The sequence below is a fragment of the Condylura cristata genome, unplaced genomic scaffold (genome assembly GCF_000260355.1).
Source record: "Condylura cristata isolate star-nosed mole 26May11 unplaced genomic scaffold, ConCri1.0 scaffold00036, whole genome shotgun sequence".
Lineage (NCBI taxonomy): Eukaryota > Metazoa > Chordata > Mammalia > Eulipotyphla > Talpidae > Condylura > Condylura cristata.
The window spans coordinates 2,745,079-2,770,763 of record NW_004567137.1 but is presented as its reverse complement, the minus strand read 5'-3'; the positions used below and the strand labels follow the sequence as shown (position 1 = coordinate 2,770,763).

The 25,685-nt window shown below is 43.1% G+C and overlaps 1 protein-coding gene across 8 annotated transcripts in view; it reads left to right on the top strand.

Moving 5' to 3' along the window:
* The first annotated feature begins 12,799 nt into the window (after nt 1-12,799).
* PPFIBP1 (PTPRF interacting protein, binding protein 1 (liprin beta 1)) overlaps nt 12,800-25,685 on the top strand; it is a 141,688-nt gene continuing 128,802 nt past the window's right edge. For all 8 annotated transcript variants that reach the window (XM_012732861.1, XM_012732869.1, XM_012732866.1 and 5 more), the window contains exon 1: nt 12,800-12,956. The gene's annotated coding sequence lies outside the window, so the exon portion shown is untranslated. The remainder of the gene's footprint in view (nt 12,957-25,685) is intronic.

The window sequence follows — 25,685 nt, the reverse complement described above, 5'->3', positions numbered from 1 at the left end:
CTTCCTTCCTTCCTTCCTTCCTTCCTTCCTTCCTTCCTTCCTTCCTTCCTTCCTTCCTTCCTTTCCTTGTTTCTTTCGCTGGTTAGAAAGAGTCAGCTGCTATTTTGAAATCCACGAAGGCAGACAGTCCAAGAACCTGTAATTGTAGAGAGGGGCCATCATTTCTGGCAGCCGTGTCTGTGTGTGTAGGTTGTACAAAACTGAATGGATCAAGTGCTGGGAGGGCTGAGGTTTGGTCCTGGACTAGCATTATCCTGAGATGTTTCCTGTGTTGCATTTCATTTCAGATAGCAAGTACTGATCTTTCTGTGCCATGTGTGGGGATTTGTGAAGACAAATAGATCGTCATGGGTGGAGCAAATTGTAGTGGTTCTTCCCTTACTGTGGGTGTGTTGAGGGCTGGAATCTGTGCTCCCCACCTAACCCCCAAATACATTTGTTGAAGACCTAACCACCAGTAGCTCAGAAAGTTCCTTTCCAGGAGCTGTAAAGGACCCTTTAGAGAACCCAAGGAGGGTCTCTGAGGAGGTAATTCAGTTAAAATGAGGTCACTAGGGTGGATCCCAATACAGACGATCAGGTTAAGACACAGGCAAGTCAACTAGAGCAGTTACAGCAGAAACCAAACCAGACACTGATCCCAGACTTCCCAGCTTCTGCACTGTGAGACAAGGTCCCCCAAGTGAAAATGCAGGTCCCCTACTAACTAGATGATGTCTGTAGAGCATTCAGCCAGGTGGAGGGCCACCCTCAGTGGGCCCTGAGCTCCGGTGCCCCATAAAGCCAGTTCTGCTGCTTCAGTTTCTTTATCTGGAAAGCAGTGATGACACTGCTCTTACCTTCCCGCTGCTTGAGATTAAATCAGATTCTCGGACTTGGTGCTCACAGAATATAAAAATAGGTATTTGAAGTTTGATATAAATGTCTTGCCAGGTGGGGCCCAGAAAGAGTATGTGATTTTGGAACCACAGGCTGCTGTTATGGCTGGGTGTTAAGGGACCCGGGTGGCACTGATCGGTCTCAGGGACCAGGGATGCACAGGCCCAAATTTCCTTCTCGATTTGTTTCTGGAACTGAAAAACAGGATGAGCTGTTTGGACTATGACCAGTATCAAGCTAACAGCAGGACCTGGAAAACAGGGCAATGGGGTGGAGGGGTGTTTGAGCCCAGCTCCTAGGGCTCCACACCTCAGGCCTAGGAACTTGGGCCTTCCCATTCAGACTCCTTGGGAAGATGCATATTGACCTCCAGGGAAGAACTTCCAGAAATTTGCGACCGCTGCTTCTGATCTCAGCTTCCACCTGCAGCCTAATGGCTGCTCCTGCCTCTGCCCTACACACAAGGTCACCTGCTGAGGGCACCATTAGCCACTACCCGGGGCCTGGGATGGAGTCTCCAAGGGCTGGAACATAAATGCCTGGATTCGAACAACAGGGGGACTGCTGACCTGCCTGCTGCTTCTGAAGATCAGCACTGCCTCCTTGCACTGTGTGGGTGGACATTGGAGTTGTTGCTGGTTACTGGGGTGCCCCCATCACAGCACTGCACTTCCCACTGGGCAGTGAGTTGATTCTTGGCCCTCTGCATGCCAGTGAGCCACAGGATCTCATCCAGGGAAAGTGCCATCTTGGACAAGTGACCTTTGCTTGGACACCTGCTGTCTGGGGTGAGACAGCAGGTACCTGCTACCTGAGAAATTCTTTCCTTTTCCCAATTTCCTGTTTGCTGGTAAACCTCTTTGTTGTAGCTGCTTGAGCCTGAGTGGGTCTGGAGGTTGGGAGGGCCTAGATGAGACCCCACAGACAGTGATCCCCAGCCTTTCCAGTTTTCTTTTTTTCCCTCAGGTCAGCCAGCCGCTAGTCAGTGGGAGGGGCCAGTGTATAGGTATGGGGCTCTGGGGAACAGACATTTCAGAGATGAGTGACTTTGCTTCTGCTTCTTAATCATTTGCTGGTTTACAATGGTAGGTCTCTGCTGCAGGGCAAGTGAGGTCTTGCACCCCACCCCCTCGCCTGCCTCTTCCTGGGGAGGTCCACTCCACTGCAAGGGGCTGGACACTGGCTGGCGCTTCTATGCTGTGGCTTGACTTTCTGACAAAAGTGTTATTATTTCTACACATATGACTCTTTTATTCTATAAATAAGTAGGGCTTTAGAAAGCAACTGAACACACCCTGATGTCTAAAATAGGACAGAATAAATAAAGCTGATCCTTATAAGATTAAACCTCATAGGAGGTGAAGAAAGTCAGAGGTTTGGCATGGCATTTTGAGGGTGGCAATTATGTTCTTTAACAAGTTTATTACCTTCTAAAAAAATTTGGAAGCCAGGAGTTGAATGGATTAGAATAAAATGCCTGACATTAATTTTCAAACTGTCATACAATGGAGGTAATTTTTAGTGCAAAAGCTAGTGTTCTCAATCTCCTACTGGCTTTTCAGCAGATTTTAGTATTTTGCAGGTCATCTTCTTCAAGGCAGGGTTGAATTGAGTCACCAACTCATTTCCTTCTTAACATGATTATGGAGTCACTGATTCACAGTATCCATTGATGACCTCTTGGATTGCAAACTCAGAACTTTGCAAATTAATCCTATAAAAGAGCAGCATCTTTTCCTTCCAGTGGTCAGTGTTATAAATGTATTCAAAGTAAAGTGGGTGATGGAAGTTTATTTTTCTTTCAGTACAAGAAGATGGTAGCAAGATATGTCCTGACTTTATTCTCATTATAATTAGAATAAATCTGAACTCCTCAAGACCCTAAACTATGTGGCTGCTGTTGTTGAGGAGGTAGAAAGATAAAATAGTTTTCAAATCCTTTTCTTTTGGCCTTTGTTCACTGCCCCTATAATCACAGCCTCTTCCTTCTTGCTGAGGGAAGGAATGAGGCAGAACAGGGTCCTGTAATTAATATAATTATATTTAATGAATATGTAATGATAATTGTATGCTGAAAACTAATACATGCTAAAATTCCCGCAGTGTGTGGCAAAATATCCCATCAAGCCAGACTGAGTCCTGCCCAAAGGAATGTCAGGAAGAAGCAGGATGTGGAGGCCAAGTCAGTCCTGCTCACCAGACCTTATCCTTAGAACTTTCACCTTCTTTCAGAAGGTAAACACCTCACTTTGCCCCATGCCTTTCAGGGAAGGTAAAATTTATTACCTCATTTGAAGTCACAGTATTATTTAGGCTCTTTCAAGTGGTAAGGCATTAAAGAGTGTTCTGGTGACCTCAGGTGCTGGTGGTTGAGCACAAGACTACCCTGCAAGCGAAGGGTATTCGCAAAGTCACTGAACTTCAAGCCTCATGGGAACAGGAGGTAGGTCAGGACTCAACAACATCCCATGTGCCTGTCACTTTTGAAGTCTTTTTATTTACTTTTGTATAGAAGAAATGGGATGTAGGCCACAGATTTGGGGAGGGGGTGGCAAGAGAAGATTCACCAGACAGAGGGAGGAGCAGAACAGGCAGACTTACTGAAATACACTGCTTAGGGGAGGGGCGGGTGAGACAGGAGGGGTCTGCTGCGCCATGTGGGTCGCCTCCCTGGCCAGGGTTCAAACTGAGGCCGTAGCAGTGATATCACTGAGTCTTAACCCCTAGGCCACCAAGGAGGCCCTAACAGGTCTGTCATTTTTGTAAATAAGCTTTTCTCTCAGAAAACACCATTGACTTGTGCTGCTTCCTGGAAGGTGATCATGGGGAGGATACCTCTGTGGCATAGTTTCCTCATCTGTGAAATGGAACAGACGTCACTGCAGTGAAAGCATTTAAAACAGTCCCAGGCACACAGAAATTGGTGTTTCCTATGGTCGTTCTCACTTTATTATTGTGGTGCTTTTGATTATTTCCGCAGCAACTACGCTGTCCTTGTGATGTCCACGGCTTCCCAGTGTCTGACTGTTATATGTATATGACTCTCAGCTTCTGTCCTTTTCTGTTGATGTTCTACTTTTTCTGACTCTTTTCTTCTTCATTTTTTTTATACTTCATTTGTCTGTTTGCCTTCATTCTTTGTTCCTCTTTGCTTCTTTCTACTTTATTACCTGGTTTTCTATGTCTCATATTCAATGTCTTGAAAGAAGTTGTGACAAAGTCACTTAATAACTGTTCAACATGGAGCTCTGCTGAAAAATTCCTATGCTTGCTTGCCCAGATTCTTGGCAAGTTCATACTTGCCATAGATGAAAATCCATGATTGAATGTGTGCTGTTCAAGGTAGCCAGGACCTTGGGAAGTTAACTGAGAATCCTGTGTGAAGAGAACCATTTTGGATTCTGACTCTTTCAGAAGTAGGGTGTGAGGGTAGCAGCAATCAGGCAGGCATTATGGGCATCTGTGCATGGATAGAGAAATTGTAGCTCAAAATGTCAAGCAATCTTTCAACTTGGAGTAAATGCACTGCTTTTGTAAATTTTACACACACACACACACAAAGTAGGCGTGATTTCCTCTACTTCCTTTTATTCAGAAATGGCAACTCACGGTATAAAAAGTAGTTCTATGGCTGTGACATTATATCTAATACAGAATTCAGGCTATTTAGGAGCAAATGGAAATTATCTAAAGTGAAATTAGAGGGAAGAGGTTTACATACATTCTAAAGTGATAGTTGAGACACTTTCTTTATTTTCTTAATACCCAGGCGAGTTTAACAAGCCACAGTACTAATTACCTGGTAATTCAGATGCTACACAGTCAGCATCCTTCAGTGAAAAGGATCTTCTGGAGATAGAATCTGGAGCAGTTAGGGAAGGGAGTAGAGAAACCCATTTTTATGGGATGTAGGAGATAAGTGTTCCAGCCTGAAGATTTATCAGCAACTTGTTACAACATGTCAGGAGAACTTCTTTAATGTAAGCATGCATTTAAACCAATTGCCTTGTATTCATCTTACATCTGTTTTTACCTAAAACTGACTCCTCTCAGTCCTTTTAGAAGTTCTGGATCAAAGTACAACAGGCCATTTTTAAAATTAAGTAATATAATAGTTTATTTTTACATCATTGTGTGCTTTTTTTCCCATCTCAGTTGTAATCCCCATGGGCTTCCCATCACCAAATCACCTGTTTGCCATCACCATAGTCCAGCGCACTTCCCTCCCCTGAGCATTTTTGATCCCATTCTCCATTCTACTCCCATAAAATATCTCTGGTGTATAGTTGCTCATTATTATTAGTTTCTTGCCTGGTCCTTTATACTCCTGCTATGAGTGAAACCACCTGATGTCTTTCCTTTTCTTTCTGGCTTACTTCACTAAGCATGATCTTTTCCAGCTCCATCCACGTTGCTGCAAAAGGCATGTGTTTAGTTTTTTGGTTGCTGAGTAATATTCCACTGTGTATATGTACCATATCTTTTTAATCCAGTCATCTACTTTTGGGCATTTGGGCTGTTTCCATGTCTTTCCAATTGTAAGTAAAGCAGCAATAAACAGGGGGTGCAGGTGTCTTTTTGAATCAGTGTTTTTATGTCTTTTGGGTAGATACCCAGGAGTGGGATTGCTGCGTCATAGGGAAGCTCCATGTTTAGCAGTTTGAGGAACCTCCAAACAGTTTTCCATAGTGGTTGTACTAGTTTTCATTCCCACCAGCAGTGCAGGAGAGTTCCTTTTTCTCCACATCCTCACCAACATTTGTTGTTGCTAGTTGTTTGAAGATGTGCCATTCTTACTGGGGTGAAGTGGTATTTCATTGTGGTTTTAATTTGCATCTCTCTGAGTCCAAGTGATGTTGAACCTTTTTTCATATGCTTGTTGGCCATCTGCATTTCCTCTTAGGAGAAGTGTCTTTTTAGCTCTTCTGCCCATTTTTTTTTTGATGGAGTTGTTTATTTTTCTTGAGTTTCATCAGTTTTTTGTATATCTTTGTGATCAATCCTTTATCGCTAGTTTTATGGGAGAAAATTTTTTCCCAATCAGTAAGATGCCTGTTTTTTTTTTTTTTTTTTGTAATGTCTCTTGCTATACAAAAGCTCTTTAACTTGATGTAGTCCCATCTATTTATCCTTTCCTTTACTATCGCTGTGTTGGGTGCTGTATCTTCAAAGATGTTACTAAAGTATATGTCATGTAGTGTTTTGCCCATCTTTGCTTCCAAGTATTTTATAGTTTCCGTTCTTATATCTAGGTCTTTAATTCACTTCGAGTTGATTTTTGTGTATGGTGCGAGGTAGTAATCTAGTTTCATTTTTTTGCATGTAGCTTCCCAGTTTTCCCAGCATGATTTGTTGAACAAACTTTCTTTGTTCCATTGTATCTTCCTTGCTCCTTTGTCAAAGATTACCTGCCCATAAACCACAACAGGCCATTTTTAAATGTAAATTTTAGCTGAACAGAAGAATTTTAGTTAAGGATTAGGAGAGACTGACTAAAGCAATGGTAAATTAATGATTGTCAAGGGGAAAGGTAAACAGAGAAGAAATAAAGGGATCTGTCTGAAGTCTGGGACTTGTCTGTGGTACTTGTCCAGAGAATGGTGTTCACCATAATATCAATTGGAATACTTATTTAATAGTGAGCCAGGATGTGCTCTTTGGAAGGTGAACCTTAATTAATACTGTGGCAGGTGAAATGAGGTGACCATTACTGGTTCTGAGGAATGCTGTGCTGTTGACTGAAGTTCTTGGACCTCTCAAGCAGTCTATGCATGGTGTTTGCTGGGAGGAAAGAATGGAGATACTTGGCCCCCCTGGAAAGACTTTGCGCCTGGGGAGAGGCTTGGCTTGTGTGGGAAGAACACTATGCGACTCATCTGCGTGAAATGGGAAAGAGGAATTGCTGCTATGTATTGAAAGGGCTGACTCTCCCATTTGTTGGCCTCTCTCAGTGTGGGAACAGACATACTGTTTAAGAAATTCAATTAACTACATTTGTAAATGGGGTTAATGGTTCAAGGGAATTTAATTTGTTTAATTTGGCCATTAGCTGAACATTAATCAAAGACCATGAAAAGCAATATTCTGTATTTTTTAATTAAAAATTTTCCCATTTATAAATAGAATCATCAAGTGGGTAACTAGGTTTTTGGATTTACCTGGCAAGTAACCAGAGAAAAACCAGCACAGCAAAGAAAGAATGATTAAAAGGAGACTCTGCAAGGAGGGAGACAATGGGCCAATTTCTATCCTGCAAGGAGAGCCGTATCCAGAACTGATGTCTGGTGGTAACCAAGCCACAGCTTAGCCTCCAACTACAGGATATTGAAATGATGCATGAGTTATCACCAAAGCCATGCTTAGAGTCAGACAGACTAAGCAGCAATTTCCTTTAGAAGGAATTTTAAGACTCAGTTTATTTCATTTGAATTTGGGTTTATAATTTATACCATGTGTCCAACCCATTCTTTTTGGTGATGTGACTGGGAGGAGAAGAATCCAAGGCTGCCAGATCCTTGAAGATTCTTCTAGTCGAGTTCTTCCTGAACTTCTTGATACTTATCCCATAGCAGGTTAGAAGCAGATGTTAAGCAAAAGTTTTAAGCATTCATTCATTCTGTAAACTTTTATTGAATGTCTATAAGACAACACATGACTCTAAAGCTCCAGGAACCAAACTTACCTCAATTAAAAAACAAGAGTAAAGTTTTCTGGCCCTCCATGGTGGCTCAACGGGTTAAAGCACAGCACTAAGAAGCTGTCAGCAGCCACTGCAGCACAAGGTGAATCTCTGGCCAAGGAGTTGATCTACATGGCACAGCAGAACTCTCCTGACTTGGCCTGCTGCTCCTCAGTGTATTTCAGTTCATCTACCTGTTCTGCTCCCCACTCTGTCTCTAGTGAATCTTCTCACCTCTTGCACCTCTAGCCTGTACCCAATTCTTGTATGCATAAATAAATAAATCTTAAAGAAAAAAATCATAAAGGGTATAAAGACAAAACAGATCAGCATCCTTCACTAAAGGACTGCAGTTGGTGTGAAATATAAGCTGCATATAATGATATGTGACAACTGTTTTATGTCATAGGAAAAAGAAGAATATACTTACTAATGATTTATTTTTTTTAAGATTTATTTATATATACAGAACTGGAGTATAAGCACAGTGACAAAGTGGGGAGCAGAACGGGCAGGTTGATGAGGTACACTGCTGAGGTGAGCAGAGGCCCAGATAGGAGAGGTCTGCCACGCCATGTGGATAACCTCCTGGACCGGGGATCGAACTAGCACTGAAGGGGCTGCAGCCTGCCAGCAGTGCTGAGCTTTAACCTGCTGCGCCACCAGGGAGGGCCCTACTTACTAATGATTTATGTGGGGGGTGGTGTGCTCTCATTAGATCTCACATCAACCCTGGGAAGGGACTTTAGTAGAAATGGACAAAATTGTCCTTCACCGAGGAGACATACACAGGAGGATGGTGCATGGTCATTTCATCTGGGCAGTGTGGGAGTGCAAAAAGCAAAGACCCTAAGGAAGACAGTAAGTTTGAAAAGGGGAATTGGGAAGCAGCATGTTTAGGCTTCTGGACATCAGTTGAGATCTCGGATTTTGTTCCTTACTAACGGGGACACATGTAAGAGTTTTCAGAGTTGGCCCTACTTAGTGGTACAGTGGGTTAAAGCTCAGCACTGAAGAGCTGCAGCCGCCACACTGTGAGCTAGATCCTCAACCCCCATGTAACCCACATGGGAGACAGACCTCTCCTGACCCACCCATTGCTCCCTTCAGCAGTATATTTCTTCAATCTGCATGTTCTGCTCCCCACTCTATCTCTGGTGAATCCTCTCACTGCCCCTGCACCTCTGGTCTGCACCCAAGTTCTGTATGCATAAATAAATACAATCTTTAAAAAAATAAAGTTTTCAGAGTCAAGAGTGATCAGGACTGTGCTTTGGAGAGTGGCAACTAGAAGCCTGTGAAAACCAGTCAGGCAACGATGTGACCTCGATGAGCCCATGAGCCTCTCCTGACTTCTGCACCTGGGCTGGAGAGGATGTGACCTTGTGCCCTTACATGCTTGGAGCAGGGTAACAAGACAACCTGCTCTCACTCGAGTCCAGATGGGAAGACAGCCGTCTACAGACCATCAAGGTTTTGGATCCAGAAAAGACCTTGGTTTCAACCCTGATTCTGGGTGTTCTAGAGCAACTGACTCCTATAATCTTGCGGAGCCTTTGATTCCTTATGCTATGATGGGATGATTAACACTCTACAGTTCAGTTATAAGGGTGATGCAAGACACATGGCTGTTCTTGGGGGAAGAGTCTGAATAGCAGAGTCTGCAGACAGGAAAGAGGATCTTTTGTGAGGCTGCAGTAAAAGTCACCTGCCAGGAGTGCTGTAGATGGGTACTTGCCTCCAATTGGTGGTTGTACCAGGTCACTGTGGTTCCATTTTAGGATCTACTTCTGTTCCTCAGTGCAGGTTTTCTCCTGCTTTCACAGTGCTCCCTTCCCATCCCTCCCCCAATGATATTATCTGCAAGATTCATGGGTACTAAAAGTCAAGCTGGCCATAGAAATAACTAGATATTACAGAAAGTTAGTACTTAAACCTACATTGCTAATTAGTGTTGAAACCGCAGGAGTTTAAATGGACTTGTCCACAAGTCAGCAAAGATCCAGGACTCTGGGTAAACCTTGGGTATATGTTTATAAGGGATCCTATTTCACCTCTGTTGCAATGTCCTTTTTCTTTTAAATTGTTTTGAAGGAAAATAAGACAAAATATTCACCCTACCTCTTACTGCCCCTCAGTCTTTCTCCCCAAAGTTCTTCTTTGATAACCTCGGTTCAATTATCAATGTCCACTAGTTTATTTTTTGTTTGTTTTGTCAGTTCACCTCTTTGTTTCCTTATATTACTCACATATGTGAAATTGTCCAGTATTTGTCTTGATCTTTTTGGCTAACTTCCCTTAGGATAATCCCCTCAAGTTCCTTTCATTTTACTGCAAATGGCAACATTTCATCTTTCTTTAACACTAAACGGTACAATAAATATCCTGCTTCTTGAAGTTATTCTGAGATACATACCAAAGGCCAATGGTGTCAAAAGATTTATCACTCATAAATAAGAACTATTGCTGTAATAAATATTATTCTAAATAATAAACATGTTAGAAAAAATGAAGCATTGTGGTGAAGCCTTATTAAATGAAGCAAATGTGGAACAGATAAGAGCCATCACACTGATTAATGGTGGGTGATGAGGAGGCTGCAGTTGGCCATTGGTTGGTTCTTTCCTCGCCCACTGTGGCACTCCTGGTTAACACTGCTGCTCCAACGCTGGCCGCTTTGGCTTTCTTAAGTCTTTTGTTTTCTGGACTCTGATGGCAGCTGTTATCACTCCAGCTGCGGAGGGGATGGGAGGCAACTTCCTGTTATTTTATCCTGCCATCCCAGTGGGTTGGGATATTCCCGCCCCCATCTGCTGCTTTGGAGAGTGTGAGCCTGGATGAAGCCTTCCTGAGGCTGGAAGGACTGGTAGCCACCCAGTTTCTGCTTGGATGCAGCTGGGAAATCAGGTCTGTAACAGGTATGAGAAGACAAGTGTGTTCCTGAGTGAGAATGCGGGAAGGAAGAATGTCTAAGGAACAGGCTTAAGTGGTTATTGCAGAAAATAAGAGGGTCTTAAAGGTTATTGAATGAGTGGTGAGAGAGTGGAAAAAGCAAAAGATTCCCAACAAAACAAAAGTAAAAAGGGGTGGTGGAAGGAGGGAGGAGATAGCTGGGTTTCTGGCTGCGAGGTTATTTGTGGGTAGGAGACATTTAAAGACATGTAGGGGGTTAGGAGTGATATGAGGATCCATTTTCTGTGATCCTGTATTTTTCCTGAGTCTTTTCCTTGAATTAGGGCTAAGGAAAACATAGAGGTAAGTAGCATGGAGCTTGCCCTTCAGGGTGTGAATAAGGAATATATATAACTGGATATATTTAATCATCTGTTTACACACCTATACAATGCCATTAAAGCTTGTATAACTTTTGATGTCTTATCAGCCCATTTTAAAGAGGTAGTAACCAGGGTTTCTAATGGTGCTTTATTTACAGACTTGTCCTAAGTTACACAGCAAGTTGTGGCAGAGTTGAGCAAAGATTCAGAACCCTTTTTCTGTCTGCTGTAGCATCCAGCAGGCACTTGGACCTTGGTTGGGCTTTGAGAAGGAATCCAGGTAGGCCAGAAGGTGAGAATCGCACTAGGTTCTGTGAACAGACCTTTTGGACCAAGGGCAGATAAGGCAAAGATTGCAAAGAATGGGACAGGGCCTGACTTGAAAGGGAAGATGTCGATGGTAAAAGCAAACTCATGGGGTAGATTTAGAGCTGGGGTAAAATGGAGTCAGAAATGTTGAGTGGGAGCTTGGAGTCACTCAGGTTAGACACACGGCATGATATGATAACATAAAGTAGGTCTGTGGGAGCAGTGGCCTGGGTCTGTGGATTTTTATTTTTAGCATTACAGTGTTTGCAAGAATGCAGATTGTGGGCAGTCAATCAGTGCTTTAGAGTAAAGAGAACAAATGCTTTGGTGTCAAACAGAACTGGGTTTAATCCCAGTTCTGATTGTTTTAGGGCAATTTACTTAAATAATTTGGCAGTTTTTGACTCTTTAGGTTAAAATAGGGCTGATGATTCACTACAAGGGAAGTGGTGAGGATGGAATAAGACCCAAGCTGGACTCTGCACCCTCTGCAATTTGGGCACAATGGTGAAACAAATGACATCACACAACAAATAATAAAAAGTAACAGCAGGACAGTATCAATTTATACTATTTTCAGAAGATGATGGGTAATACACCTTATAAATACAGTATTTAATATTATGAGATTTATAAGAAGATAAAATATACCTCATAGAAATAAAGCCATGTGCACCATGAAATTCTGCTTTGATCAGACATTAGGTAAATTGAAAGACCTGTCTCTGGAGAACCTTTGTGTTCTCTTAGGCAAGGGGATTATAGGCAGTGATATCCGTCAAGGGTAAATGTTAGTTAATTCTTAATTGATAGCTCAGCCACTGCAATTGGTTCCATTCAGCAGTAATTACTCTCTTGTGGCTTGTTGAACTCAATTGTCAGATCCCCTCCCCCTCCCTTTCAGTTGTGCATGAAAACAGCAGCCTTAAGGCCCTTAACAAGGTAAACAGTAATTTTTCGTACATCGGAGGCTCAGATTTATTTGTCTGCAAGCTCGTAAGCTGGTCGTTTTTTTTTTTTTTCTTCCCCTGGTGGGTCAAAAAGCAACAGCAACCACATGGTGGATAACCCCCAGTTAACTATTCTGAGCTGGGACGCCCTTCCGAGGCTTCCCTTCCAAATCTTTTGCAAGTGCTTTGGAAGTTTTCGATCCCTGGCTGAGGGAACCCCCGGCAAAGAGACAGAAAAGCGAGCAAGCGTATCCCTTATTTGCAGGACTTTAAGCCATTTTCAGCTCCCCGCGCCGTGGGACTCGCCTGTGTCCGTGACACACAGCATACTGTTTTTCCTTTGAACGAGGGCCAGGATGGAATCGTTTCCTTTCTTCAGGGGTATGAGAACTATACCAAGGAGAGTTGAAGACACGACCCGCGAGGTTCCCCTCCACAGAATTACTGGCTTTCCTCGGCGATAGCAGGAAAGGCAGCATTTTTTTTTTTCCATCAACACCCACTGGCGAGAGCTCGAGTCCAGCTCAGCAGGAATGTGTAAAATTAGTGGACGACTCTGAGCGACAGGGCCCGGGCCCAATTGCGGGGGGCGGGGCGCGCCGACACCGCCCCCAGCGCGCGCTCATTGGGCGGAGGTACGGGGGCGGGACTAGTAGGAGGAGGGAGGTACCTGCGCTCGCGGAGTGATGTCAGCGCCCGCTCGCGCCGCGCCGCCCGGATTCCCGAGTCTGTGTCGGCCCCGCGGGGTGTAGGCGGCGGGCGGGAGCGGGACGGACGGCTGGGGAGCCGGCTGGCCGCGGGGCTCTCGGCGGGCTGGGAGCGCCCGGAGAGCAGTGCCAGAACTTCGGGAACTCGGCCGTCCAGGTAAGCGCGGGGCTGCCCGCGGACCGGGGGACGGCTCCGCGGTGGTGCGCCGCCCCTCCTCTTCCCGGGAGACTTGCCTTTTGCAGCTCGCTGCAATTCCCGGTGGGAACCAGCACTTCTGTGGGGAGGCTGAAGTCCTGGCGCTCCAGACTAGCGTCGGTGTGAAAGTGCCTCCAGGCTGGGGCTTGTGGGGTCCTGTCTGTGCCTCAGACCCCCACATCCAAGTCTCCCAAGAATGCTAGGACTGGAGAACTGAAGAACCCCACAGTCAGAGAAGATTGAGAGAAAGAGAGAGAGAGAGAGAGAGAGAATGTGTTTGTGTGTGAGTGTGTGTCGGCGTGTGGTCAAGGGCCACAAAAGTTTGTGAAATATCGAGTCAAGAATTAGGCTCTGAGAGAGAACAAAAGTTTTGGGTTTTTTTTGCTTCTCCTCGGGCCCATTACATAGAGACTTTGACGAAAGTCTTCTATGGTCAGCGTAAACATCTTTTATCTGTAGCCCAATCAGCATGTGAGAAATTCACTTGGGGGCTCTTAATTTTGAGTCCGTGGGAAGCACAGTTCCAACTCCAGTTCGCTTTCACTCTCACATTTCACCCAGAATCCCTCTCAGATGCCAGCGTCCTGGACGAAGGGGTGAGGGAGGCTGCCGGGAGGAGCCCTCGGATGCTTTTCTATGGCTGCTCGGAGGAAGGGTGGGAGCAGTGGTCTGTCCAGCGGTAGAAAGGGGAGTTTTAGCAGAGAAAAGTGGCAGAAGGCGTGGCATACAAACTGTTTCGTATGGGGACATGGACTTTCCAAAGGTGGCACCAAAACCAAGCCTGCCTTCCCAGAAGAAAGTGAGGGGAGTGATTGAACTTGGTTTCCTGTCCTAGTTTGGTGTTTAGGGACGTGGTTTTCTGTCAGGAGAAAGGCATTTTGAGAAGTGGAAGTGTAGAATTCTACCTTTTATTTATTTCCTGTTTAAAAAAATTTTTTTTTCTTCTGCCAGGAGATTTTTTGTGCCCTGGGCACTAAATGGGTGTGATAGACTTTCTGGAGAAAAAAAAAACAAAACTAGCTCAGTAAACTGATTCAGAACATTCTTTACCAGTGCTTAAGGCTCTTTATTTTAGAGAAGAAAAAAAAAAAAAAGGCATGCATGGGCAGAGGGCTGAGTCAAGTTTCCCTTTTCTTTCCTCACCGTTGCTCAGCAGTGAGGATCCTTTGGCGAGGTCTGGAGGAAATGGGCGTGGACTTCCTTTTGCCCCCAGAGCAACATCCCAGGTGCCCAAACCAAAGGGCATTTCCTGCGATGAGGAAAATTAACAGCCCATGGTTCCATCCAACAAACCCAAGTAGGATGTGTGGAGGGAGAGCACTTATAGATGGCTGCCCAGCAGAGGACACCGGGTTTCAGGGCTAGAAAGACATGTTTTGTTTTATTACGGTTTATGTAACATCCAAATCTGTATTTTTCTTAACTCTTGAAAAAAATGGAATAGCACAGCGTGGATAAAGGGCAGGCATTTTGCAGAAGGAAGGTGGACTGTACTGGAAAGGCCTGTATTCTTTCATTTTGGTGTGTTTTGGTTAAGAAACAGAACTTGCTCTCAAATAATGGATAGCGAGTAAGTGTTGCCTATTTACACTGTGTAGGCTGTATAGGGAGTACGCAAAAACACTTGTGTTTTCTTGTGTACTTTTTCAATAGGAAAGAAGGAGCTGATGTCCAAGTCCTATGGGTTGTTGTGCTATCCCCTGACAGATGAAGTGTTCAAACTGTGGCTTGTAATAAGCAGTCTAGTAAAGAGGAGCTTTTGGTCATTATCCTCATGGATCGAATTCAGATTTACATGATCTTTCCAAGAAACCAGTCTCCTGCTTAAGGACTTGGATACAACAAAGCTTTCCATTTCATTCAGTTTCAGTAATAACAGTACTTTTATATGCTTAGTTTTATTTAACCAGTATTTCTCTTTCTCCACCCATGTGTGTGAAGCAAATGTGGTACAGTTAAACATGGTACTGCGGAAGGATAAAACTTGAACTGTTTGAGTTATTGAGAAAGATAGGATGAGGTTTTGGTTACATTTTCTTTGACCAGCTACCATCCTATTTCTAATACCCGCTTTAAAAAAAGTCATCTGGCCTTTGTGGACAAATGGTGACATGAAATACAGGGCATGATGGTTCTAGATCAATAAATAGTACCTACATTCAAGGACATTGTAGACATTTTTTTGAAAAATAAGCTCCAGGAGGGAGAGTGTGTTAACTGTTAATAAAGGCTTTTTGCCTCTCATTGTGCCAGCATGAGATAAATCAGAACAAGGTCACTGTCCTCTCAGTTACTGTCTAACTGACTTCCTTTTAAAGCCTTTCATATTCATGAAATATTAGCTTTTTGTAGTTAAATTTATAATTGATAATTGGCTACACTCAAAATAACCTTTTGAGTGTCTCATCTCCCTCTTTGAAAAGTACCTAACCCCAGGTAGCACATTCTTCAAACCATTCACTGAAAGTAGACCCCATTCATCATTCTTTCTATTTTTGAAGATATTATTAGCATGTTTCTGACCTGATTCTAATGATCTTTTAAAAAAAAAATAAATGAATGAGAGTATGGATAAATACCCATTCATATTTGGGTCTGTGACTTGATTCTAGGTGAGTGCCTATGACCTTTTTGTTCCTAGGGATTTCTCTAGGGACTCATATTAGTTCTGAAATTGAGGGGAGCAGGGAGGAATTCTAGCAGCCAGTTGTCAGATCTTCCAGGGAACCAGGATGATGATGATGACGATGATGATTTTTAAGCAACTTGAAAGGATGGCTTTATGTATAAATCACAACTGTTATGGTTAGTGACTCTGGGTGTTGTTTTGGGAGAGAAGGGAACACAATATGTGGCCTCTGGCGGGAATTACTCTTCAACTAAAGGTTGATAATTTCACAGTGAGATCCATCACCAGACTGGCCAAAAATCAGCACATTCCAAAAAATGCTCTGGGTTGTGCCTTTTTTTGCACTTATAGTACATTATGTCATTTGTTTCTCAAATTCATAGATTTCTCCTCATCAGAAAGCTGGCAGCTCTTGTCACATACATCACCACCACAAAGATTGATGCTCTGTTAAATGGAGCTAATGACTTCAAGAAAATGAAACTTAACTGGCCTATCCTACAAAATACAATGATTCTTCTATTTCTTCTATTTTTATACTCTTTTCCCAAAGTACACCTGACCCTTGAAAAAAATGAGTCTGAATGATGAGGGTCCACTTATACACTTATTTTCTTGTAAGCAGACAGTGTAAACTTATAAGTACTTTCAATTGCATAAGTTTCATAAACCCCAGAACTGTAGATGTTTTTGTTTCCTTATAATTTTCTAAAGTGATTTTTCTCTAGCCTACTTTATTGTAAGAATATAATATGTAATACATATTCTGTATAAAATATATGTTAATCAGCTGTTTGTTGATGGTGAGACTTATGGTCAGCAGCAGGCTATTAGTAGTTTAGTTTTGGGGCAGTCAGAAGTTGTCCTGGAATTTTGACAGCACAGGGCTCCTAAACCTGGTTGTTGGAGAGTCAACTCTAATTATTGATGCCAATGTGGCATTAGTTTGCAATGTATCAAAAAGCCAGGTGGTGAGGATTTCTTTTACTTTATTTTGCTTTGAGAGATCCACACCACCAAACAGCTGGATTTTAGATTTAAGTCCTTTTAGGAGTTTTATGTTTGTACACTTGAATGGCAGTTTTGGTGGCAGAGGAGGGTTTGAGGGAACTGGATACCAGTCTGTACCCATTAAAGACCTTCATTTCTGAAATGTGGTTTTATACTCTTGAGTGGGCCATCATGTGTGTTATCTGTCAATTCCCAGGTGAACTGGTGTTCACCTGTCCGTCATATGGACACTCTTTGAACTCCAGAGTCAGACTGGGCATTTTCATCTTTTCTTTAACTTGGAGAGAATAAACATTTGGCATTAAAAAGATGCAAGTTCAGGGCCCTCCCTGGTGGTACAACAGCTTAAAGCGCAACACTATGAAGCTATCCGCAACCAATGCGGTTCAAGTTCATTTACCAGCCAGAAAGGTGACCCACATGGTATAGCAGACCTCTCCTGACCTGCCCGCTGCCCCCCTCAGCAGTGTATTTCAATTAATCTACCTGTTTTGCTTCCCACTCAGTCTCTGGTGAATCCTTTCATCCTCTCACACCCAGCACCTCTTCTGTACCCCAGTTCTTGTTTGCACAAATAAATAAATCTTTAAAAAAAATGCAAGTTCAAGAGAGCAAGTGTGTGATTTTCCTGTGTGTTTGTGTTTGTGTCTGGCTGTCTTTGTGACAGGGTAAGCTTGATTTAACCTGATGAGTGAGAACCTGAAGGTGTTGCTTGTAGTGGCAAGTTCATTCATAAAGAAGTGACCACTTTCTTAGGTAGAAGTAGGTTGGCCAGTTGGGTAGTGTGTTAACTCTTCCATGAATGAATGAATGTAATGTAATTCTCCATTATATCGAGATGAATGCCTGTATAAGCTTGTTTCTGTGCTTAGGATCTGGCTCACTGAAGTCCTCTTGTTGCATTGTTACTTTTCTCCTTCTGTGGCATTTAACACACTTTGTATTTGCCAACACAGAGTCATTTGTGTGAGGTTTTTTATGAGAAAAGTTTATTGAATTTACTTTGTTTGGAAAAAGGGAAACTAAAACTTATTGCCTGTCTTAGTATTAACTTGACTCTAGCATGTAAATAATGACAGTGCGACATCTGTCTTTCGGAAGACGCTGCTTTTCATGACACATAAGAGAGAATACTATTTTGTCTGACATTTGAACACACTCTGCCCTTATGAATGATAAAAGATGTAGTTCTCATCTAAATTAACTCTGGGAAGTGAATGAGTGGGAGGAAGGGAAACAGACCCAGAGCAGCTGTGGTTGAACCTGTGAGTTGCCGGGACCATTTGTGTGAGGTCACCTGGGTCTCAGTGATTTTCCTCTGGGTCAGCTGCTTTGATGCATTTGGTAAATTTTCACATTCTTCCATCCTCCATCCTGTTCAGCATGTGATTTTGCAGAACCGAGAAAGCTTCTAAATACAGATTAAGATTCTTTTATTGCTTTTATCTTCCTCAGGGTTCCTTGATTCTCTAGGGTGACTCTTGCACTCTGCAGCCTCCTGTGAGGCAGACACAACTGGAGCCCCAGGCCCTCCCTCTCCTTCCTTCCTGCTGAACCTCTTTTGTTTAGCTCATCAGCATGGCCAGTTAAAAAGCCTCACTGCCCAATATCCCTTATACCTGAGGGAGCCTCCAAGACAGGGTCCCAGATGATGACTCCCCAGGGACCCTTGTTGCTGAAGGGCTTCTGGCCCCTGAAATACATGTCCCTTTTGCTGACTGGCTGTGTGGCTTTGTCTACCTGAAATGGGAATAGTTGGGTGGTTCTGAGGCAGACATGGGATGATACATGTGTAGCACCAGCAAGCCGGTCTTCCTGATTCACAGTGAGCACTGATGGGTATTGTTAAGCACTTTTTGGCCTTGGCAGGAGGTACACTTGGAGACTTGTAAGGACAGGTAAAATATGGTCTTTACCCTTAAAAATATCCATACACAGCAAATGCACACAATGAAGGGATGACATTCTAGATGTAATCATAAAAAAGATTTATTATATACACATGTGTGTAACTTATATATACTTTAAAAATATTGAAAAATATACTCATATATACAGATGTCTAATAAGTATATTTTAAGGAAAAAATGGCCAATCACACTTGTAGAGTTTGTATTTTTCACTGCTGTGGGTGGAATTAGGAAGTCAAAGAAGATGAAGGGAGCTTTGATTTTTTTTTCTTTTTAACATATTCATGTCTCTTTATGACACTCTTGACCTATAAAAAATATTAACATTTTAAAAATCAGTTTTTTGGCCCTTTTGTGGGGGGACTAACAGATAGGTGAGATCCTGTCTGTTTGACAGATTGAGTCACAGGCACAAAGAATGGGGTTTGGTGGGTCCCAGGAGAGGAGGTGGTTCTGAAGGGGTCTTACGGAACGAATAGGAGATTTTAGCGAGGTAGCAGGGGGAGACGAGTAAATGTAGAATCTGAGATATTTAGAGGAAGATAATGTTTTGAGAGGTAAACCAGTACTCATTGCTAGCCAGAGCCAGATCTTAGGGGACTTTTGGAAGCTACTAGGTAAGTGTACTTTCAGTTGAGGTTTTTTTTTTTTAAGGTTAGGCAGGATATAAAAACTATTATTTCACAAGTATGTCAGACATTCCTAGTGGTATATACAGAGAGGGGAGGGGAAGAACAGAAATCCCTTCATCAAGAAAGGCACACAAGCAAGAGCTGAATTTAATGGGAAATAGGATGAATTAAGATTTGAACAGCTGGAATTTATTGTACAACTTCTCATTGTGCATAGAAGTAAAATAATAGTACCAGCCTCTAAGTTTTTAGAATAACAACAACAGTTAATACGTCATTCTTGGAATATACTGAGCACTGTTCTAATTGTCCATTTTTTAATCTAGATGTATTTAACCCCTACATCAACCTTAAGAAGTGGCACTGTTATTATTCCTACATTCAAATGAGTAATCTCAGGCACAGAGAGGCTCAGTCATTTCCCCCAGATCACACAGATTGTACATGCCGGACCTCAAACTTAATGGCAGAGGCAGTCTCAGGGTCCATGTTTCAGCTATATCTTGTGACTACTTGTGGCTGAGTTTTGTACTTGGCATGTTAAAGAAATCATGAAGAACTGTTAGTTGATTTTATCCATGCGAAGATGTCAAGGAAAAATTTGGAAGTAGAGGTTTGGAATTTAGGCAGAATCCTAGATAGAGCAGTTGTCTCTTTGGGGCTGTTACTTAGAGGGTGAGAGTAGATGAACTCAAGAAAGAAGAAGCAAGTACACAAAGCCTGCAGGGCACTTTTGACCCAGAGACCTGGTAGCACAGAGAAATGTTATTGAGAGACAGAGCAGGAGCTCCCAGATGCAAGGAAGATGGTGGAGGCAGAGGGAAGGGACTCCCCAGCCAATGCAAGGACACCGTCCATACCAGCTGGTGCAGGGGACCCATCACAGGCACAGCTGCAGGCCCACGGTGACCTCAAGGAAAGCAGGTGCAGTTGTCTAGTAGAGGTGGAATCCAGAGTGCCAGGGTTGGAGGGAGAAAAGGCCAGGCATCGAGTCAGAGTGAGTGCAAAGTGGCAGTTTAGTCTTTAGAGGGCCAAGCAGAAAAGAGGTGAGGGGAAGAGAGCAGCAGGAGCAAGTCCCTGCAGGCTGTCTCATCTTTTCAGTCTACCAGGAGGCCCTGAAGCAAGTTCATAGATAAGTGACTCAGGCTCCTGAGGGGCTGACTCTCAGGATTATTGGTACTGAGGAAAAGATGTGAAGGGATGACAGAAGTCTCTCATCTAAACAATGCAAATGGAAATGTTTGCCAGCATGTGTCTCCAGGCAGGAAATTAATTTACTGGAGTGGAAAGGAGGAGTGCAAAAAAATGAGAAACGAGACAAAGGAAAACTTGACTGCATTTCAAGGAGGAATTTTTAGACAGCCAGACTTAATGGTTCACGGAACAACTTCCCAAGGGAGACCTGAGTGCCAGTGGTCAGACACAGCTGGGGTTGCTCACACCAGCAAGCCCAGAGCACCAAACACCCTCTGCACGAGGGGGTGGGAGGGCAGAGGTCTTTGCATTAAATACTGTTCCTGATCAGGTTGTTAGGTTTCCATTCTATCCTTTCTAGAAAGATCTTCATTTGTAAACATACTGGTTTTTGACATTTCAGCAGATTTGTAATGACATGAGGGGGTGGAGAATGAGGACTGAGGCAATCAAATCATTCAGATCTGGTAGTAAGAATTAGCACCACCCCCATCAGTGCATGGGTGGGGCCTTGTTTTGGGGTGTACGTGGTATTTAATGTTATCCTGAGGGAAGAAAAATGAGAAGTTTAGATGATTAGCATGAGGTTTACTGTTGATCTTTATATTGTGTCATGCCAGTGTGATGCATGATTAGAGCATGTAACCACGCACTTCCTATTTTGTCATTTGTAGGGATATTTTCTTTACCAGAACAGGCAAAACATACCCAAAACAAAATCACCACTTTTATTTAATTTGTTGATACATGTGTGTTCCATTTGTCTTTGGCTTATGGAGGAAAGACTAGTGTGAAGAAGGGATGGAAGGAAAAGGCACCCTGTCTGTCCTTTTCCTCCTGTGCCATCAGATAGTTATAAGTGCAAGTGGTTACAACAGGACCAAGAGTGGGTATGAGAGGATTTCTTGGGGGTTTTGTTTCTTAGAAAAAGACATTACCTAGTTTCTGCCTGGGAAGCAAGCTTGGTTAATGGAGAGTATAGCCTCTTACACTCTCAGCTCTGCTGCCTCTCCCCCCCACCTGCTGGCTTATATTTGTAACACACTGGCTTTGAACACACTTAAATCCTGATGACTTCCTGTGCAGAGTTGCGCTCTAAAATCCTGCACGTGGGCTGTGCATGTTCTAGGTGTGGGTGGCGGCTGCACGCCTTAGATAAATCTCTGCTCATCTGCATGCTGCATTGCCTCATCCACCAGACCTAATGCACAAGCATTAAGAATCTCAAGACGATGACAGCAGAGCATTAAACTAGGGCAGGTCCTTGCAGCGCACGGGGCTCTGTGTGATCTAGGAGGACAACTCTGGCTCTTAAAAGTCAAAGAGCGGGGCCTCCCTAGCGACGCAAGCGGTTAAATCACAGCGTATGAAGTTATATGTAGCCACTGCAGCAGGAGTTCGATCCCCGGCCACATGGAACTGCAGACCTCTCCTGTCTTGCCCGCAGTTCCCCTCAGCAGTGTTTCATCTGCATGTTCGGCTCCCCATTCTGTCTCTGGTGAATCCTCCTATGCCCCACATCTCTGGCCTGTACCCCAATTCTTATATGCATAAATAAATCTTAAAAAAAAAAAAGTCAAAGAGCCTGCATTTCCCACTGGCCTTAAAGTGTCAGCATTACAGTTTGCTGTGGTTAGGTCTGTGTCTGGAGTTTTAGGGCTTCTCTCCTGCCGTAAGCAGTGTCTTTGTTGGCCCTAGACTTGTTTTGAATCACTCGAGTTCCTTCCACCATCATTTGCTTCGCATCCCCGTGATTACTGCTGTAGACCCTGCTGGCCGTCACATGGCACCTCTTGACCAGACACATCTAGATGCCAGCTGACCTGTCTGCCTCCTTGCCATCTGACCTCCCGTGGGCCCTGGCTTACAACACAGCCTCATGCAGGAGACCTCATGGAGACAGGTGGCATTTGACCTCCACAGTATTTTAAGAAATTTAAGCCAGTATTTCAAGTTTCAGAAAGTCCACCTGTTGAAATTCAGTCTAAAGAACAGTAGTCTTGGCTCCTTTGGTCCTCTTTCCTTGTGCTGTGCAGGGCCTGAGAACAAGAGGATTTGTGAACATGGAATAGGGGGATATGTGGGCTTAAATCAGGACAGGTTAAACTCTGTTTGGAAAACCATCACTTTCAATTACATAAATTTAAGACGGGTGACTGCTGTTCAGTGGGATGCCAGCAAGCTCAGGACAGATTTTGTAGTTGAGAAATGTGTGTCTTCACAGTATAAGCTTCATGTGTGCTGTGGCAGGCCTGGGCTGCTTTTGGGGGAGAAATGTTTTTGTTCAGTGTTAATCTGGCTAGCATCACCATAGTGTCACCTTGTGACTTCATCTGAGACTTTGACCTCTTTCTCCAAGTTTGTTTCTTGTTCCCCAGCCTCAGGTCCAGATTTGACACCTCCAGAGTGCTCTGGGCCACTGGCCCTTCTTATTTAGTCCTAATCTTTCCTCTTTGCTTAAACTTTCCTTCCACTGGGACGCTTTTGCCCAGAGTTTTCCAGAGCTCAGCCCTAGAACTCTGCTGGAAGCAGGTAACTAAATCTTTGAATATTTAATGCTTCAGTACCAAGTGGGTGGGGTTGGGATTGGGGTTGAGGTTGCTTCACAATGTTCCATCCAGTCCAGTGGCTTTGAGATGCTTCCAGTGCCTGTGTGAATGGACTCCCATGCATCTGGTATCTGGTTACTTTCTCACTTGTCCTTTGTGATTAGAACTTGACTCATACAATCTCAGTCAATTATGAAAGCAGTGCTGGCTTTATCTGCATTTTCCTGATGAACAGTGCTTTCTCCAAAGCGAGTACTGTAAGTGACTTTTCTCCCATTATGTGTTACTCTGCTGAAAGTTATGACTGTGCCACTGTTGCTATCCTTTCTCCCCCATAGGAAGGGACTCAGTGTTTATGTGGTTCACTGACCTATATTCATGGGGTGCAAAGGAGACGCATAGAAAAGATGGGTGTGGTCCGTAATGCTGTAAGATCAGTGACCTACATGTGTGAATAGTGTGGAGCTTGGATCTCGGTTGGGAGAGTGAAATAGCCTTGTAGCTGTGTTTTAGTTTCCTCATCTGTAAAATGGGGCAATAACTACAGATTCTGAAGCAGTGGGGGTTGTGCCCTGTTGGAGATGTTTGGTAATGTTGGGATACATTTTTTTTCTTGTAACCTCAAATCAGGGAATGGTAGTAGGAGGGTGGGGCTGACATTTAGTGAGTAGAGCCCAGGGGTACTGTTCAGTGCCCTCCAGTACATAGCACAGCTCCCTGCAATGAAGAATTACTCAGCTCAGAAGTGCTGGGGTGGAGAAAACCTCAGGATTGTGAAGATGAAACCAGGTAGTGAAAGTGAAGATATTGGCCTGACTAACTATACCTTGAAGAAACCATCTAGAGACCACAGAGCAGCTTTTGGAAGGGTGAACCCCAAAAAGTTTGATTTCAGGAGTATCTGATTTTGCCGAGGAAAAGCTTTTGTGAAGGATTTCATGCTCTCCTGTTTCAAGGTGGCAACAAGCTCCCTGGGAATTGTTGGTGTGTGTTACACTGTGTACTCACAGGAGCTGTAAAAACAATTATTAATTTTTAGGGTGTTCCTGGTAAACTTCCTGCTTGTTTAACCAGTTTGTTCTGAAAAGATAATTTTGTTGTGTGGGTTTAAATCCTCTGATGGAAAATGTTTTGCTTAGCGAATTTCCAAAGTATGTTTTGATAAGTGAGACATGAAAAGTTTTATTTTTCTTCAGAAGTCTGATATTTTTCTGGTGTGGGGGTTTAAAACCCTCCTCCCCGCTCTTTACCTAAGCGCTGAGTGATATTTGGCTATTTGTGGGAGCGGCCTGCAGAGTGGCTGGATTTCCATCTATTGTTGATTGTGGATTTGCAGCTGAGATTGTTTACTTGTTTTGTAAAAATGAAAATAATTTATGCAACTTACAGAAGATATTTGGTAGCACAAAAACATATACTCACAATTTAATAAAAGTCATCAATAATCCTTCCTCACCAAGGTATAACTGCTGTTGGTGTTTTCTCCACTAACATATTTATTTCCATATTTGCAGTATTGTAAGTATATCATTTAGTGTGATTTTATTATTTCTTGGCCTTGTGTTATTTGCATTTTCCTACACAACAATATATCCATAAATATTATTCTAAGTACCGTAAAATATACCATACATGGGTGTTTCATGATTTACTTAATGCTGGTAAAGAGCATATAGTCTGCTTTTGATGTTCTGTACTTCAGGTCATTCCCGTCTTTATAGTAGAGGGCCAGAAATAGAACTAAAAGGGTGGTTATCTTGATCGATGTTGCTGTCAGTTGCTAAAAAGTAGATACTGATTTTTGTTTCCATGAACAATGATATTCTCATTTTAATATTTAATCATTTTCTAGGAAGAAAGACTATTTGTTTTGCATTTCTTATTTATTTGGTATTTAAACCAAAAATTTAAAAAAAGATTTTTATTTATTTATGCATGCTAGAACTGGGGTCTAGGCCAGAGGTGTGGGGGGAGAGTATGTATGTAAGAGTATTCACCAGTCGCAGAGTGGGAGCAGACCAGGCAAGTCTACTGAAATACACCTCTGAGCAGAGCAGCAGGTGAGACAGGAGAGATCTGCTGCCCTCTGTATGGGTTAGCTCCCAGGCAGGGGATCCAACTCATGCTGCTGTAACTTGATAGCACTGAGGTTTAAACCCCTTGACAACAGGGACACCCTAAAATCAGTGTTTTTTTTTTTTTTTTAATTTAATGAAGCACCTTGTATTACATCCTTGTTATTATTTTGACAGTATAGGATTTTCCCCTCAGGGGTGGTTACTGTTGCTCTCCCGCCAGCAAGTCCAAATGTGTTTGATTGTTGGCTTTATTTACAGATCCACAAACCGTTCACATACTTTATTTATTTGGAATTAATATTTTCCTCATTTGTCATAAACTAATTTTTAAGCTATTTATATATTTGATTCCTGTTAGCCCTCTATTGTAACTATTTTCACCCATTTTTTCCCAGGATTTTAATTTAGTTTACCTTTTTTTATTTTTTTAAAAGATTTATTTATTTATGCGTACAGAACTGGGGTATAGGCCAGAGGTGCAGGGGTGGTGAGAGGATCACCAGAGTGTGGAGCACAATAGGTAGACTGACGAAGTACACTGCTGAGGTCAGGAGAGGTCTGCCGAGCCATGTGTATCACCTCCGGGGCGGGAATCGAACTGATGCTGAAGTGGCTTTAGCTTCTTAGTGCTGTGTTTTAACCTGCTGTGCCACCAGGGAGGGCCCTTTTCATTTTTTTTTTTTTTTT